This window comes from Physeter macrocephalus, chromosome 5, assembly GCF_002837175.3.
Source record: "Physeter macrocephalus isolate SW-GA chromosome 5, ASM283717v5, whole genome shotgun sequence".
In the NCBI taxonomy this organism is placed as follows: domain Eukaryota; kingdom Metazoa; phylum Chordata; class Mammalia; order Artiodactyla; family Physeteridae; genus Physeter; species Physeter macrocephalus.
The window spans coordinates 92649429-92666085 of NC_041218.1; the positions used below are offsets into that span (position 1 = coordinate 92649429).

The 16657-nt window shown below is 41.8% G+C and overlaps 1 pseudogene; it reads right to left on the minus strand.

The window, feature by feature from the left end:
• Positions 1-7974: 7974 nt before the first annotated feature.
• Positions 7975-8668, minus strand: LOC102983661 (39S ribosomal protein L22, mitochondrial-like; annotated as a pseudogene).
• Positions 8669-16657: the final 7989 nt, after the last annotated feature.

Sequence of the window (16657 nt, forward strand, 5' to 3'; positions counted from 1 at the left end):
TGCCCATTCTGGACACCCACTTTGCTTTATTCACAGAACAACCCACCCCAGCGATCTCTCCGCAGCAATATGTTGAGATCTTCCTTGTTCATTTTCAGCCTCAGAGTCCTCCACTGGGTACCTTATCCACCCAGTCCCTGCTGATGGACATTTTCCCTGTTTCTAGTCTTCTTCTATTACAATCAATTAAAGAAAAAGACAGAAAGAAATTCACAATGGCAACAGCAGAGTGTTAAGTGAAGTGCAGGGCCCTTCTAGGCACAGGGCCTTGTGTGAATGTACAGTCACATGCCCATGAAGCCAGTCAGCCCCACCTGCAACATTTTCCTCTATCTTTCTTTTGAAATCAGTCATAAGTCTAAGTTTCTAGCCATCACATATGCAATTGTTAGTTACACAAGAGCATAGGTTCAGGTAGGGTGAGGGTAATGGTGCATCACAGACCCTTTTCTCCTTTGTTTCTCTGTTTCCTGGAAATGGTTCATTTGTCTATCAAGAACTAGCACTTAACGCTAATTCAAAAAGATACATGCACCCCAATGTTCATAGCAGCATGATTTACAATAGCCAAGATATGGAAGCAATCTAAGTGTCCATCAATAGATGAATGGATAAAGAAGATGTGGCATGTATATATACACATAAACACACATATACATACATACACAATGGAATATCACTCAGTCATAAAGAAGAATGAAATTTTGCCATTTGTAACAACATAGATGGACCTGGAGGGTATTATGCTTAGTGAAATAAGTCAAACAGAGAAAGACAAATATTGTATGTTTTCACTTACATGTGGAATCTAAAAAATAAACAAAATGAATATAACAAGACAGAAACAAACTCGCAGATACAAACCAGTGGTTACCAGTGGGGAGAGGGGTGGGAGGGCAAGATAGGGGTAGGGGATTAAGAGGTACAAACTATTGGGTTGGCCAAAAGGTTTGTTCATTTTTGTCCATAAGATGGCTCTAGTAGCACTCAGTTGTCTTTAACTTCATTCGAAAGTTTTGTTAGATTGTATGTGACAGCTGTCATCAGCGTGCATTTAAAAAAAGACTTAACACAATTGGTGAATTTTTGTGTAGCCATTTTAATGAAGATGGAAGAAAAAAGCAACATTTTCAGCATATCATGCTTTACTATTTCAAGAAAGGTAAAAACACAACTGAAATGCAAAAAAAGATTTATGCACCTTTATGGAGAATGTGCTGTGACTGATCAAAAATGTGTCAAAAGTGGTTTGCGAAGTTTCGTGCTAGAGATTTCTCTCTGGACGATGCTCCATGGTCAGGTAGACCAGTTGAAGTTGGTAGTGATCAAATTGAGACATTAACTGAGAACAATCAACGTTATACCACCAGGGAGATAGCCGACATACTCAAAATATCCAAATTAAGAATTGAAAATCATTTGTACCAGCTTGGTTATGTTAATCACTTTGATGTTTGGGTTCCACATAAGTTAAGTGAAAAAAACCTTCTTGAGCGTATTTCCACATGCGATTCTCTACTTAAACGTAATGAAAACCTTCCATTTTTAAAACAAATTGTGAGGGGTGATGAAAAGTGGATACTGTACAATAATGTGGAGTGGAAGAGATCGTGGGGCAAATGAAATGAACCACCACTAACCACACCAAAGGCCGGTCTTCATCCAAAGAAGGTGATGTGTATGTGGTGGGATTGGAAGGGAGTCCTCTATTATGAGCTCCTTCCGGAAAACCAAACGATTAATTCCAACAAGTACTGCTCTCAGTTAGACCAACTGAATGCAGCACTTGATGAAAAGCTTCCAGAATTAGTCAACAGAGAATGCATAATCATCCATCAGGATGATGCAAGACTGCATATTTCTTTGATGACCAGGCAAAAACTGTTACAGTTTGGCTGGGAAGTTCTGATTCATCCACTGTATTGACCAGACATTGCACCTTCGGATTTCCATTTATTTCGGTCTTTACAAAATTCTCTTAATGGAAAAAATTTCAATTCCCTGGAAGACTGTAAAAGGCACCTGGAACAGTTCTTTGCTCAAAAAGAGAAAAAGTTTTGGGAAGATGGAATTATGAAGTTGCCTGAAAAATGGCAGAAGACAGTGGAACAAAAGAGCGAATACGTTGTTCAATAAAGTTCTTGGTGAAAATGAAAAATGTGTCTGTTATTTTTATCTAAAAACCAAAGGCACTTTTTGGCCAACCCAACACTATGTATAAAATAAATAAGCTACAAGGATATATTGTACAGTACAGGGACTATAGCCAATATTTTATAATAACTATAGATGGAGTATAATCTATAAAAATTTGATTCACTATATTATATACCTGAAATTAATATAATATTGTAAATAAACTATACCACAATAAAAATAAATATAAATAAACAAATAAGATACAAGGATATAATGTACAGCACAGGGAAAAAAGCCAATATTTTATAATAACTTTATATGGAGTATAATCTATAAAAATATTGAATCATTATGTTGTATACCTGAAACTAATATTGTAAATCAACTATTCTTCAATTTTAAAAAAAAGAACCAGCACTTGAGAAAGAGAATTCTCAAACAGACATGCAGAGCTGCATTAGTCAACAACAAAATGTAGCAGTGGAACGTGATAAATTAGCAATGGGAGTTGAATGCCTATGATCCAGATTTTACTCCAGAAAGGGGAAATACATAAAACTCCATATAAGTATATTACAAAATTGGAAGAATATATTAATTATAGGAGATTAAAACATTTGGCCCATTGCCTCACAATCTAATTAATCTTTGAATACATTCAGGACTTAACATCAAAGCTGCCAGCCCTAGCAGAATTATGCCATATGGAGTGCTCCATTCTCAGTCAGTGGTTTGGAGTTTTTAAACCAGGAATTGCAAATCCAGTGCTTCTAGGAGCCAGACAGGTACTTGGATAAGTGAGGTCAGCCAACTGAGGACTTGGGAAACTGGAGACCACTTCTGGGTCTCTACTGCAGCTGTTCCCCTGGTCCAGTTGACTCTTAGCAGTGTGGACTGATATGGTCGGAGCTTCTGAATTTTCAAGCAAACCCAGAAATGAGTTTTTCCCAGATTGTAAATGTGTAAATGTTAGCAACTAATTTTAATAATTAAAAGAAAAATATGGTCAAATAAGAATTGTTGATATGGGAACATATGTATATGCATAACTGATTCACTTTGTTGTAGAGCAGAAATTAACACACCATTGTAAAGCAATTATACTCCAATAAAGATGTTAAAAAAAAGGGCTTCCCTGGTGGCGCAGTGGTTGCGCGTCCGCCTGCCGATGCAGGGGAACCGGGTTCGCGCCCCGGTCCGGGAGGATCCCACGTGCCGCGGAGCGGCTGGGCCCGTGAGCCATGGCCAGTGCGCCTGCGCGTCCGGAGCCTGTGCTCCGCAACGGGGAGAGGCCGCAACAGAGGGAGGCCCGCATACCACAAAAAAAAAAAAAAAAAAAAAAATAGATGTTAAAAAAAAAATTGTCTGGGGGCTGGAAATGGTCATGAGTCCTTAGCTTGAGCCCTCCGTGACAAAAGATTCATTTTATCATACAGAGTTCTGAGACAACTAAGTTTGGACAAGAGTCCAATATACAAATCCGTCACTCACAAGAACGCTTGAGTGGCTAGGTTGTTTGAATTAGGAAAAGCAAAGAGCCTAAGCCAGTGGTTTGCAAACTCCACCACTCCAGAGGACATTTGGCAATGTCTGGAGACATTTTTTATTGTCTCAATAGGTGGGGATGCTACTGGCATCTATCTGGTGGGTAGAGGCTAGGGATGCGGCTAAATATCCTATAATGCAGAGAACGGTTCCACAACAAATATTCATCCAACCAAAATGGCAATAGTGCTGAGGCTGAGAAATCAGCTCTCAGGCAGCGATTCACCCCCAGAATGTGGCTCTCAGGCCAAAGCTTAAAATGCAGATCCTTGGGTCCCGAGCCAGGCTACTCAGTCTTATGCCCTGTAACACCCAGATATGTGCATTTTAGAAATCTTCCCAGGTGATGTTAATGCATGTCAAAACGTAAGAGCCATTGAACTGAAATAACCGATCTAAAGACTCATTTATATCTAGAGAGTTACCATGGCACGTTTAGCAAGGATGCATGTTTAATGATAACAGAGAAAACTTTTACTTTTAAGCTGCAAAGTACTGCACAGACAAAGCAATAGTATCAGAATAATCCACCCACAATCACACCCTGTTCTAAAAACACAGGAGTTATAAAGAAGAAAAACTGTCATCACATCTTTACCCTCCAAGTACAGAAGATCATTTCCGACACTGCTGAAGATATTTTTTAAGTTTATCAACATGAAAAACAAAACAGCTATAAAAATCACAATTTTAAAAGCAATCTGTATTCCTCAAGCATTGCAAATGGAAGCATTTGAAATTAGGATATGGGAAATTAAAGAGAATATATTATAGATATCCTTACTGCCACCTTCGATACATGCCATAGCAATGGGAAAACTAGTTTAAACTTTATAAAGCAACTTATATGTAAGTTTGTTTTGTCATTTTCCATTAACACGAAAAATGTAAATTTTAAAAGAAACACTGCCTGGAGCCCTCGCTCACTTGTGGGGTGTATTAGAAGCGTCCGCATTCCAGAAAGGTCAATAGATACTCTTCCCTTCTTCTCTGTCCAGTTAAGTCCCTACTAGAGTGAGCTGCTGTTATTCACAGAAGTGCATCCCACCCCTGGAAGGTCAGGCATTTGTAGTGGTCATATCCGTAGTGGACATAAATGGAAAATTCAGCCCAGAAGCATAAGCACAGTTAAGGGGAGATTTGTCCCTGGGCTGACGCAATAAGAATTTCAAGGCTGTAAACCCAGACAAAAGGGCTGGGAGAAGTAGCTTCCTGGGTAGTAAAATCATTGCCTTGTATGCTAGTGTAAGTTTTTTCTGATTTGGGGCTTATAGAAAAGGCATCTTTGCAGGCCGACAAGACCACTGAATTCTAAAAAGGCATCTATAAGATAAAGCCTTATATGGAGAGCCTTCCCACTCTCTGGCAACCTTACCTTGCGTATAACCTTTGTGCTGTCCTTTTTCACTGCTTTCGGAGGAAACCAGAATAAAATTGGCCATACCTAAGCCAAATTGCCATCCTCAAACCCAGATGAGCTTCTGTGGTCTGGACTAACTCAGAGTGAGGAAAAAGGCTGAGAGACATGGCTTACCCTGGGGGTAGAGGTAAAGGGGCTCACTTCCGGAAGCAGCACTACTACTTCGTGTCCACAGAGGAAGGAGAGCCATCAAAATCCTAAGGACGTTACATAAAGAAAACACTCTTGAGTTTACACTTTAAAAAAACAAAATCCTTAGGACAGAAAAGACAACCCTCCGGGGCCTCCCTCCCCTCCCAGCATCACCCTAATGACATCCTTGATAATCACACAAGGCCACCCAGCCCCTTATTGGTCCTTGGGACTCTCATACCGCCTCTCAGTGCCTGTCCGTCATTCCGTTCAAGGCTGTCTACCTCCCTCCCCAAAAGATAGATATTCAGGATTCATTCTGCAGAGTTCTTTCAAGTTGAGACGAATGTGATAAAACTCACTAATGCGTAAAGAAAGCAATTTGTTACCTCTCTAGGGGTTCAGAATATATCACGCCCGAATATGCCACTTTGGCATCCCGATTATTTTGAATTAAGGTACTTGAGAGACAGCTGGTGCAAGAAGAGCACTTTGACCCACCTACGTCTCCCTGAAAGAGGAGAAATCTCCCATGTGAAAGGTACCCTGTACCAGGAGGGCAGAAGGCATCCCTGGTAAGTCACCAGAGGCAGGGCATTTAGGGCCAACAAGGGCAAACAAGGCAAACTTGTTACTTCATCATTTTACTATTTTGTCTTGTCAATTCCTCACAAATTGTTTCCTTGTCTAAAAGGTATAAAAGTTTCCTATTTTGGTCACTTCTTCGAATCTCATGTCTTTGTGGGGCTCCAACACATACGTACATATGTAATTAAATTTGTTTTTCTCCTGTTAATCTGTCTTTTATTACTAGGGATTCTCAGTCAAGCACCTAGAAGGGTACAGGGAAAATTATATATCCTCTCCTATACCTTCTTCCAGAGAATATTTATATTTTAGAAGCTGTTAATAACAGAAAGGTGATACTTAATCCAACATAACTGATCTGTAAAGGTAAATTTTCAAGAACCAAATCTCCCCAGTGGAGATCTTACACCCCTCAAATCATCTTGGGTAGTCAGAATGTGAGCCATGGAAAGATGGACCTTATAAAGACAAGTCAGTTGGTGAGTTCTCCATCATTCAAGTCCATCAAGAAATGGAGATGCCCTTTCCCAAAATTATGTTTGAAAACAGAAGAGTTAGATAGCATTCTACCTGGAGCATACGGTACAAATTCCTTTATCTTCAAAAACAAAACCAGCAAATTCCCAAAGAGAGTGCACTTCAAACTGAAAAAGCACCCGGTCATTTTCCATTACCTTTGCAGGGAATGAGGGGAAATAAGAAAGACTGTCTCTCCCTCGGCCTCATTCTGAATCAGCTTGCCCGCCTATGAAGCTGAACTTCTCCTATGCAGATATCACCGATATCCGTTGTCTCATTATCTAATTGTCCCTCTGCTAAGACTAACGATGGTTTTAAAGCAGGCCGTTACATAAGGAAGAGTTTTCTATTGTTATAATAAATATTAAGTTACAGATCTGAGAATGTGGCAAAGTATTTTCAAAACCACAAAGAGACATCAATGAAAAAGAGCTGCAGCTCGATAGAAAACGCTAGAGCATTGAGCCTCTGTCCTGCTCTAAGTGCCAATTCCTGCCCTTCAGGTTGTGTGGTCCCAGCTGAGGCAGGGAAAGGTAGGCTAAACAGCCTTTAATAGTTTACAGCTGAAGACCATTTAGGTCTCAAGCTTTCTCTCAAAAGAGGAGAAGAGCCCAGGTGGCTTGGGGTAGTGGGTCAAAGACAAATTTTAATCTGGAGTCAGAAGACTAGTAAGAAAGTCTAGCTATAAGGTATGGAATGAGTGCTATGCCTGTCATTAAGGAAAAAGGTAGCGTGAAACGAAGGAGAGAGAGATGTAGCATTTCAGTCCCAGTTCTATCACTAAGTTATCATTATTCACTGGAATGTAAGCTATATGTGGGCAGGGACTTTCTGTTTTACTCACTGTGTATTCCCAGCACCGAAGAACAATGGGTGGCACATATTAGGCACTGAATAAATATTTACCAAATGAATCAATACATTATTGCTGTCTTGAGGAAGTCCAACAGACAGCCCTTAGGGACTATTTCTTCACTGATTCTTTCTCTATTTGCCCCACAGCACTACTGCCCTTGTCAAAAGTGCATGAGCAGAGTATGTGAAAAGAAGCTGATGAGGTGACGCTGGTGATGCCCTGGAGGAAAGTTGCAAGGCCTGAAGGTACAGTTGGGGAACTTGGGTGGCAGGTCGACTGGTCAGAAGGGAAGGGCAGCCAGAGCTACCTGTGAATGCAGAGATGCCGAGGTTGGAGGAGGAAAGGAGAGCTGCCAGGGCGACAGCAGGAGCTGACCAGAGGGACTGTGTTGAAGCAGAGCAGGAAAGCTGTTGAAGCAGCCAGTTTTCTGCTGGCTTTGGCCGAGGGGCTGGTGGAGACGAGCTCTCAGCTGCAAATGGAGCCCGTGAAGGAGAGAGAGAGCGGAGGGAAGTTGAAGAATTAGGGCAGACTGGTCAAAAAGGAAAGCAGGCGGATACTGGACTAGCCATTTTTGCCTCCCATAAAAAAGAGAAGGCAAGAGGGGCAGGAAGCACAAAGCGCAGAAGAGAATCTTATCAGACATCCTGGAGCTTCCATGATGGCCTTAATGTTGTGTCCTTTTATTGTTTTCACCAAAGGTATCTTGGCCTTGGTCCTCGGACCAATAGAGCCTTCAGATTTGGTGGGTTTTTTTCTTCATAAAAAGCATTTGTCTTTAATTTTTGTTGGCTTTTAGGAAACAAATGGTAAAATGTATGCACTGCGGATTCTGAGTTTCCCCGTCCCAGGACGTGAATGTGATGGTCCGGTTTCGAAGCTCCTGAATGTTTTCTTTGGTGGGGGTGACACTGTCTTTGGTATCTCACGTGGAGGTGGGAGGCCTTCCGCCAACTTCGCAAAATAATGGCAGCAAACCTCCATGATCCCAAAGCCACCTCCATGGTGGTGTCGGATGTGTTTCAGGTACTGGCCTCGCCCTCAAGTGGACTCAGCTGTATATATTCAGCTGGATCTGAATTCCACATTGTGGTCTCTCACTGCCATATGTTGCGCCTCTAAGAGAACCTCCTCCATTATTTGGGCCCCTTTTTTGTCACTAAATTCCAGTTGAGCTAAAGCCTGGTCAGTGGACATTCCTCGAATCAGTTTTGCCAAATACCACATCTTGTCTTTGCTGTACTTTGTCTTTGACCGTGGTAGATTTCAGCTGGCCTCTGAGGAGGTCCTTCAGGTAGTTGTGGAGGATAAACAATTTTTTTATTCCATTTTCGAGAAATTTCAAGAGAAGCACTGGTGTGGATATGTGATTAGGGTAAAATGTTATGAGGTGAAAGGAACCCCAAGACCAGCTTCCCCCTCAGATTCTGCATCCATAACGCAACCAAACGTTCCACTCTTTTCACTGCCATCTTTCCTGGAACTCGTAAGTTGTTTATTTGGGAACGTGATTCTGGGAGCGATAGGGCAGGACAGGAGAGGGGAACAGGGAAGGAGAGAGAAACAATACAAGGATATGAAACTGAACTGGCCATTGCTAAGGACACCTGGTGCTCCATCCCGACCAGACCTTCTGAAGAGCTGATGGAAAGCACCTCTGAACTGTCAACAGAGGGGAGGACATGGGGAACGGTTGTTAATTCCCCCACGCTTCTGGGCTGTGCACAGGTCGGTTCCCACGGGTGTCCCTTGCCTCAGCATCATCAAAACCCCAAGGCCAGAACTGAGAGGTTCACCGCACAGGCTCAAGTGCATCCGCACGAGGTCCATCAAAGCCCACAGGAAACTGGTCATCACAGCAGTGGCCGGATAGGAGGTGGGGCTGGGAGGTTTGGACGTGGGGCGCAGTCACACCTGGCTTCTCTCTGATCTACTGGTGCCCTGCCTCTAAGTCCAATTCATCACAGAGTCCTGATCAAGGTGGCGGCTAGTTGCAATCTTTGCAAGGACTTGATATCAAAGGACTAGTGGGACAAGCTGCAGCTAGTTTACAGGCCATGGTTCATATTTAAGACTTCCCTCCTTTGCCATAAACTGAGATCAGCGGTTCTCAAATTTTTCACATTAGAAACATCTGAACAGCTTTTATAAAATCCTTAGCCTAGGCTGTAACCCAAGACAATAAATCAGTGTAGTTATCTAATTAGAAAATTAACATCGATAACAGCATTACCTAATTTACAGACATTGCTCAAATTTCCCCACTTGTCCTCTCCTGTCCTTTTTTTGTCCATGATCCAATCCGGGGTCAAATTCTTTCAGTTCTCCCGACTGCTTCGTGTCCTCCAACCTGCAAGAGTTCTTCAGTCTTTCCTTATCATGACCTTGACACTTTTGAAGAGGACAGGTCGGTTATTTTACAGAACGTGCCTCAGTTTGGGTTTGCCTGGTGATGTTTCCTGATTCGACTGAGGTTGTACATTTTTGGCAAGAACATCTCAGAAGGAATGTTGTACCCTTCTCAATGCATTATATCATGGTTGTATGATGTTGATGTGTCTTACTAGTGGTGATGCTCATCTTGATCACCTGGTTAAGCTGATGTCTTCTAAGTTTCTCTAGTGTAAAGTTATAATTTTCCCCTTTGTAACCAATATATATCTTGTGGGGAGATTCTTTGAGACCATGCAAATACCCTGTTTCTCCTTATACTTTGCTCACTAACTATAGCATCCATCCGTGGTTCTTACCTACCACGCTTACCACTAGGTATGTGCCTAATGTTGACTTTCTATATTCTTGATTCCTTCTACATTTATCAGTTGGAATTGTAATCTAAGTAAGAGCTAAACTTGCCTTTAAATAACTCAGCGAGTTTAACAGCCCTAGATAAAGGGGCCGGTTTGGGGCTTGGCTGGAGGAATAAGTGAGAAACAAAACTATTGGCGTGAGTAGAGTGAAATTAGATACATTCTGGTAGTTTTCATTTAGGGCCTGATAATTTCACTGGATACAGGGAGCAGCCAGAGATGAGGAATGCATAGTTGGGAAGTGTTTCAGGTATGAAACATAACACAGCAGTGTTTTCTAGAGTAAAAAAAAAAAAGTTGGCAGGGTGGGTGCAAGAGGGTTACTATGTGATATCTGTATCGAAAAGGAACACATTTATGCAAATATCCCGAGATTAATATCAGAAGAAAAGAAGGGCATAAAGGTACCAGCTGCAAAGATGCAGAACAAAAGCAAAAGAGGAAAAGCTGAGCTGGATACATCTGCTCACAGGAAGACAGAGAAGTTGTCTGAGGTGACATAAAGGTCGGGGGGTAGGGGGGTGGGCAGTGAGGAGAGACTTAAGAAGAAATGAGGAAATAAGGACACAGCTGGTGATCCCAGCAAAGGAAACTAGGAAAATTAGCTAGAGGTGGAAAACTCCTGAACCAAGAAAAGAAGAGAAGTGGGTCTTGCAGGGTAGGAGTCTGGCAGTCCCAGTTCAGAACAAGGGCCTTGTCACTCAGGGGTCTGGGAAGAAAGGAATGGAAGGGAGGGAAGGAAGGGGAGAAGGACAAATTGAGTGTAAAGCGCATCCTAGCCATGAGTTTTTTAGTTACAATGACAACAAGTCAGCTCAAACCACCTTAAGCAAAAAGAGACGCTCTGGGCTTCCAGATCTGGGAAAGTCAGGATAGGAGCTGACAGAGGGTTGCCAGCCCCCAAAACTCAAAGTTATAGGCCCTTGTCTCTCCCTCTCCTCCCTACCCCACCCCACCATCTCTCAGTTCTTTTCTCTTGTGGGTATTGGCCTTACTGTTTCCCATCTCAGATGGGCTTCCTCTGTGCAGACAGGGAAGATGGCTGCCTGTATCTCAAAGCTTTCATTGTCTCAGCTCAGCGGCCCTGGAGCAAAGACAGACTACTGTATCCCAGCATCTGCCTGTCAGTGCCAAAGAAGAACTCTGATTGGCCCTCCTTGGATCCCAGGCCCACACTTTGAACCAGTCACTGCTGCTAGAGGAATGAAGTACTGTATGATAGGCCAGGCCTGGGTTAAATGCCCATACAGTGCTTTGGGATCTGGGTGGGACAAAGATTAATAGAATCACTTAAAATGGCAGTTACCCAAAGTAAAGGGATGTATTCTTACCAGAACAAGGGAGGGCAGACTTGCTAGGAACATCAAGAGATGCTTCCTACTGAAAACTCCCAGAAGGAACTTCTGGAAATAATAATAGTCAATTTTATTATAATAGCAAATATTCCTTGAGTGCTTACTATGTGACAGGCACTGTCCTAAGCCATTTATGTGTATTAAAATCTCATACCATGCCCAGACACTATTATTATCACCATTATACAGAGGAGGAAACAGACACAGGTAGGTTGAGTCACTCGTCCACTGAAAATAAGCAGTAGAGCAAGGACCTCATCCAGGCGGTGTAAATGAAGAGCCTGTGCTCTTAACCACTGACATAGGATCTGAGCAAGGTACACATTTGAGAAATAAAGCCAAATAAGAGAGAAGACAGAGTTTGAAGGAAGCCACGAAGGAGGGTTGATTAAATCCCCACAAAGAGGTTATAAACCTATCACAGCCAGTGATATTATAGCACTTACAGACAGTTAGAACTTAGACACTTAGAACTAGACTATAAAAACACTGCTTGGAGAAGTCTGAAGGTAGGTACTAGAAGAGAAAGAAGAATGTGGGAGACCAGTCCATTGTATCCATGGGGAGCTCAGATGAGGCTATTGATATTTTTTTCCAAATCTTTTCTATTTTGGTAAAATATACATAATACAAAATTTACCATCTTAACCATTTTTAAGTGTACAGTTCAGTGGTATTAAGTACATTAACGTTGTTGTACAACCATCACCACCATCCATCTCCAGATGTCTTACCATCTTACAAAAACTGAAACTCGCTACCAGTTAAACACTAACTGCCTATTCCCCTCCTCTCCCTGGGCCCTGGCCACCACCATTCTACTTTCTGTCTCTGTGAATGTGACTACTGTAGTATCTCATATAAGTGGAATTATACAGTATTTGTCGTTTTATGACAGGCTTATCTCACTAAGCAGAATGCCTTCAAGGTTCATTAACGTTGTACCATATGTCAGAATTTCCCTCCTTTCTAAGACTGAATAATATTCCATCGTATGTATATGCCACATTTTTGCTTATCCATTCATCCATCAATGGACAAGGCTACCGATTTGTTTTTGTTGTTCAGTAGTGGAATAGGGAAGAATTTAGAACATGTCATTGTACTAGGGAAAGTAATAAATAGGCCGTTAGCCATCTTTTTCTGAAAAATACTCCTTGGGCTTGCCTCAAATTAACAGCAGTAGACCAGGAGTAGAAGAAACTCCCATGTTCATTGCAGCATTGTTTACAATAGCCAAGATATGGAAACAACCTAAGTGTCCATCGACATATGAAAGGATAAAGAAAATGTGGTATATATACACAATGGAAGATCATTCAGCCATAAAACAGAATTTCATCATTTTTAACAACATGGATGGAACTTGGGGCCATTATGTTAAGTGAAATGTCAGAAAGAAAGACTAGTACCATATGATCGCACTTATATGTGGAATCTGAAACAGAAAACCAACCTCATAGATACAGAGAACAGATTGGTGGTTACCAGAGGAGGAGGTTAGGGGTGGGAAAAATGGGTGAAGAAAGACAAAAGGTACAAACTTCTAACTATAAAATAAATAAGTCATGAGGATGTAATGTACAGCATGGTAACTATAGTTAATAATACTGTATTGCATATTTGAAATTTGCTAGGAGAGTAAATCTTAAAAGTTCTTACACACAAGAAATTATGTATGTGTGGTGATGGATGTGAATGTCTTGTGGTGATCATCTCCCAATATATACAAATATAGAATTATCACGTTGTACACCTGAAACTAATGTATGTCAATTATACCTCCATTTTTTTAAAATATGAAAGTACATGTGAAGCACTAAGTCAATAAACAAATACTGGTTACTATTAATACTATATTAGAAGTGTTAGTATCCATCCAGGAACCTATATTTTTATTAGTGTTTTTCAATAGATTTATATAATGTGAAAAAAAATAGAAAGCATCAAAAACACTAATACTATACCAAAGCTCCCTGTGACACACATAGGTTGCTTGGGTAACATGTATATCTTTATAATAAACCTGAAAGCATGAGGAAAGAGAATGCCTATAAAAAGCTTTTGGGACATGTACAGTGGTGGAGATGAGCCAGGCATTACTGCTCTCCTAGGAAATTAGTTGCTTGAAGACTGCTTCAGAAAGTGCGGTTCAGAAGAGTCAGCCCAGGAGCCTGTCGGCTGGGTGGCAGTGATCCTGGGAGGTTCTGACCCAGCCGTCATTCTCTGGGCACTGCCCTCCGCCCTTGCTGCCAGTGGCTTAGAGCCCCATTACTCTTTGCCCCAAGGAGCATGTTGCAAGATAACTCAGACGTTCAAGTGCCCTCTAACTCTCCATGCTGTTTCCACAGCTTTGAACTTGCACCCAATTTGCCCTTGTATTTCTCATCTGTGAATTTCTGCCGGTATTTTCTCTATTTCCTCTAGCCCCAAGGCCTCTCCGACCTCCTTAGGGGCCACTGCATTTTCTACAAAGACCTAGAGGAGCATTTGGATTGACCCACTACATTCCGCCAAGCATCCAACTCTGGCTATAGCAATCTGCCCCAAGAAAGACCTTTAAACTTTCATTCAGTCCTGTCTTTTAACCTTTGTCATTTCTGAAAATAAACATTAAGGCTGAGACTGAGTGTGAACTGTCCCTTTTCTCAACCCATTTCATTACATACGAAGCACTGTCCCATTTTAAGACATTTGGAGGCATTTCTCACATTCTAAAGTAACTGTGTTCAGCAACCCTCACAGAAAATTCTATTATATTCTTGTCTAATCTTATTTGCTAAAGTTTCAACGTGCTATTTGTTGAGGGAGAGATTGCTTCAATATTGGTTGTCCTCCAGTATCTTTTCTTCCCTTCTGTTACAGTGATGGAACCCTTGATTGGTAAACATTTGCATAGATGTTCAGTAAAAAGATTGCATTGTTCAACCTCCTGTACCATTAAGTGTGGTCATGTTACTAAGAGCTGGCCAATTGCATGTGATGGGAAATATGTTCAACTCTGGGATGTGTCTTAATGGAGGGGCATGCCCATCATTCCTCCGTTTTTGCAATGTGGGTGTGGATGTAATGGTGTGTGATACTGGACTGTGTGGGTAAGGGCAATATCCTAAGTATCGTAGACCAATAAGGTGGAAAAAACTTGGATCCCTGAATGACCTCATGGAGCAAAACCTCCATCCCATGCCTGGGACCATCTACTTCCTGACTGTAACATGAGAGTAGATAAATCTCTACCCTGTGTAAGTCACAGTTACTTTGGGTCTCTGATCATGCAGCAGAACCTATATAATAAATACACCTGTAGATAGAGATGATCCTCAGTATACCAGATGTAGTGGAAATGTGTAGAGAATTTGAAGGAGCCCTTTCCTATGTTTGGGCGAATTCCCCATTACATAAGTCTCAGTGGAAGATCCTGATCCTTGATTTCACCATCGCTGGAAGTTTGGGCTCAGATGTGTAATCCAGTCTTGGCCAATCAGATGCTTCTGCTCAGACTTTAAATCTGGAATGAGTGAGGCAAAGAAGCTGGAAAGGTCAAGAATTCATTGTGCCCTGTGTGGCCCACAGGGGCACCCAAACATTTAGTGGGAACAGCAGGCATGTCCCTATCATGTGTCCTTTGGCATGATTTGGGCTCTGATTCTCACCTTGGTTCTGAGTGTGGCCTTCGTGGAGATGCTGTGACTTACTCCGAGGGCCTTTTGTGAAATTGCTTTTTTGCTTAAATCAGTCAGAATTCCTTTTGCTTGCAACTAAGAATGCTGACCCACATGCTCAGGCAAGAACTACCACACAATTAACTGTATGTGTTTTCGCTTTTACAACTGTTTCACTTTAATAACATACTCATATGAATCACTAAAAGTTACTGGATATTTTTCAGCTTTGACCATCATATTCGTATGGTTTTTCATCTTCACACTAAAGACTAAAACTAGAAGGAACCCTGGAGACTGTCTTGCCCACTTCCTTCGCTGAGGGACACTGAGACTTAAAGACATTCTTTCTCATTTCAGTGGATGAATCTCATTTCTATGCATGGTCTCTGATAACTTCTCCAACTAAATCAAAACCATTCCAAATTAAGGGCCTGTCTCTTCTTATGCTGAACATTTATTGTAGAAATATAATGAGCTACTTCTGTGTTCCATTACACAGACCACCGAAAGAAATAAAAAGACTATTGGGCCCAGAACCAATCCTAAGAAAACATCACCAAAGGTCAAGAAACTTGAGAGGGGGACAGTTTATAAGTTTCCCTCAGGGCAGCCCTATTTATATGTATTAAAAACAAGCATGGGGGCTTCCCTAGTGGCACAGTGGTTGAGAGTCCGCCTGCCTATGCAGGGGACACGGGTTCGTGCCCCGGTCGGGGAAGATCCCACATGCCGCGGAGCGGCTGGGCCCGTGAGCCATGGCCGCTGAGCCTGCGCGTCCGGAGCCTGTGCTCTGCAACGGGAGAGGCCAAAACAGAGGGAGGCCCGCGTACCGCAAAAAAAAAAAAAAAAACAAGCATGGCTTTTGAATTTGCCTCCAATTATCTCCCATTCCTTGGCAAATAATGCTAGTCACTCTGTAGTATTTTAAAGTGGACAAATACATAGTTTTCCAATCTTTCTTGAACTGCTCTCAGACACCTCTTCTCTATGATGCGGTTCCGGTTCCTTGATGATTGCCTGCTTCCTTAAACTTCCATATCATTCAGGTAAAGCTGTCATGACTAAGTGTATACTCATACACATATCTCTTCTATATTATTTAGGATTAGGTTCAACTGTAAGAAACAGAAAAACTCTAAATTACCGTGGCTTGGACCAAGATATACATTTGTTTCTCCCTCAATTAACAGAGTCCAGAGGCAGCTGCTCAAGGGCAGTATCATCAAGACTCAGGCTTCTTCTCTGTTACTATTCTGCCACTTTAGCATGTTGCCTCATGTTCCAAAATTGCTACTGAGTGCCAGTGATCACATCTGCATGACACCCAGGAGAGATAAAAGAACTCTCTCTTTAAGGACACTGTTGGAAAGTTACACGATACTCCTTCTTCTATCTCATTGGACAAAATACGGTTAAACCTAACTGTAAAGCAGACTGGAATGTGGCCTTTTAGTGCGGTGATTTGCTATTCCAAATAAATTTGGGAAGGGGGGAGAATGAATGTTGGGTAGTACTGTTTTACTTTTCTGATAGATTCTGTGTTGCTTTCTGAGTAATGGATTCAAGTAAAGTCAAGTGGAATAAAGAATATATAGTAATTAAGAGCCCAGTCATTGGAATCAGACTAGGCT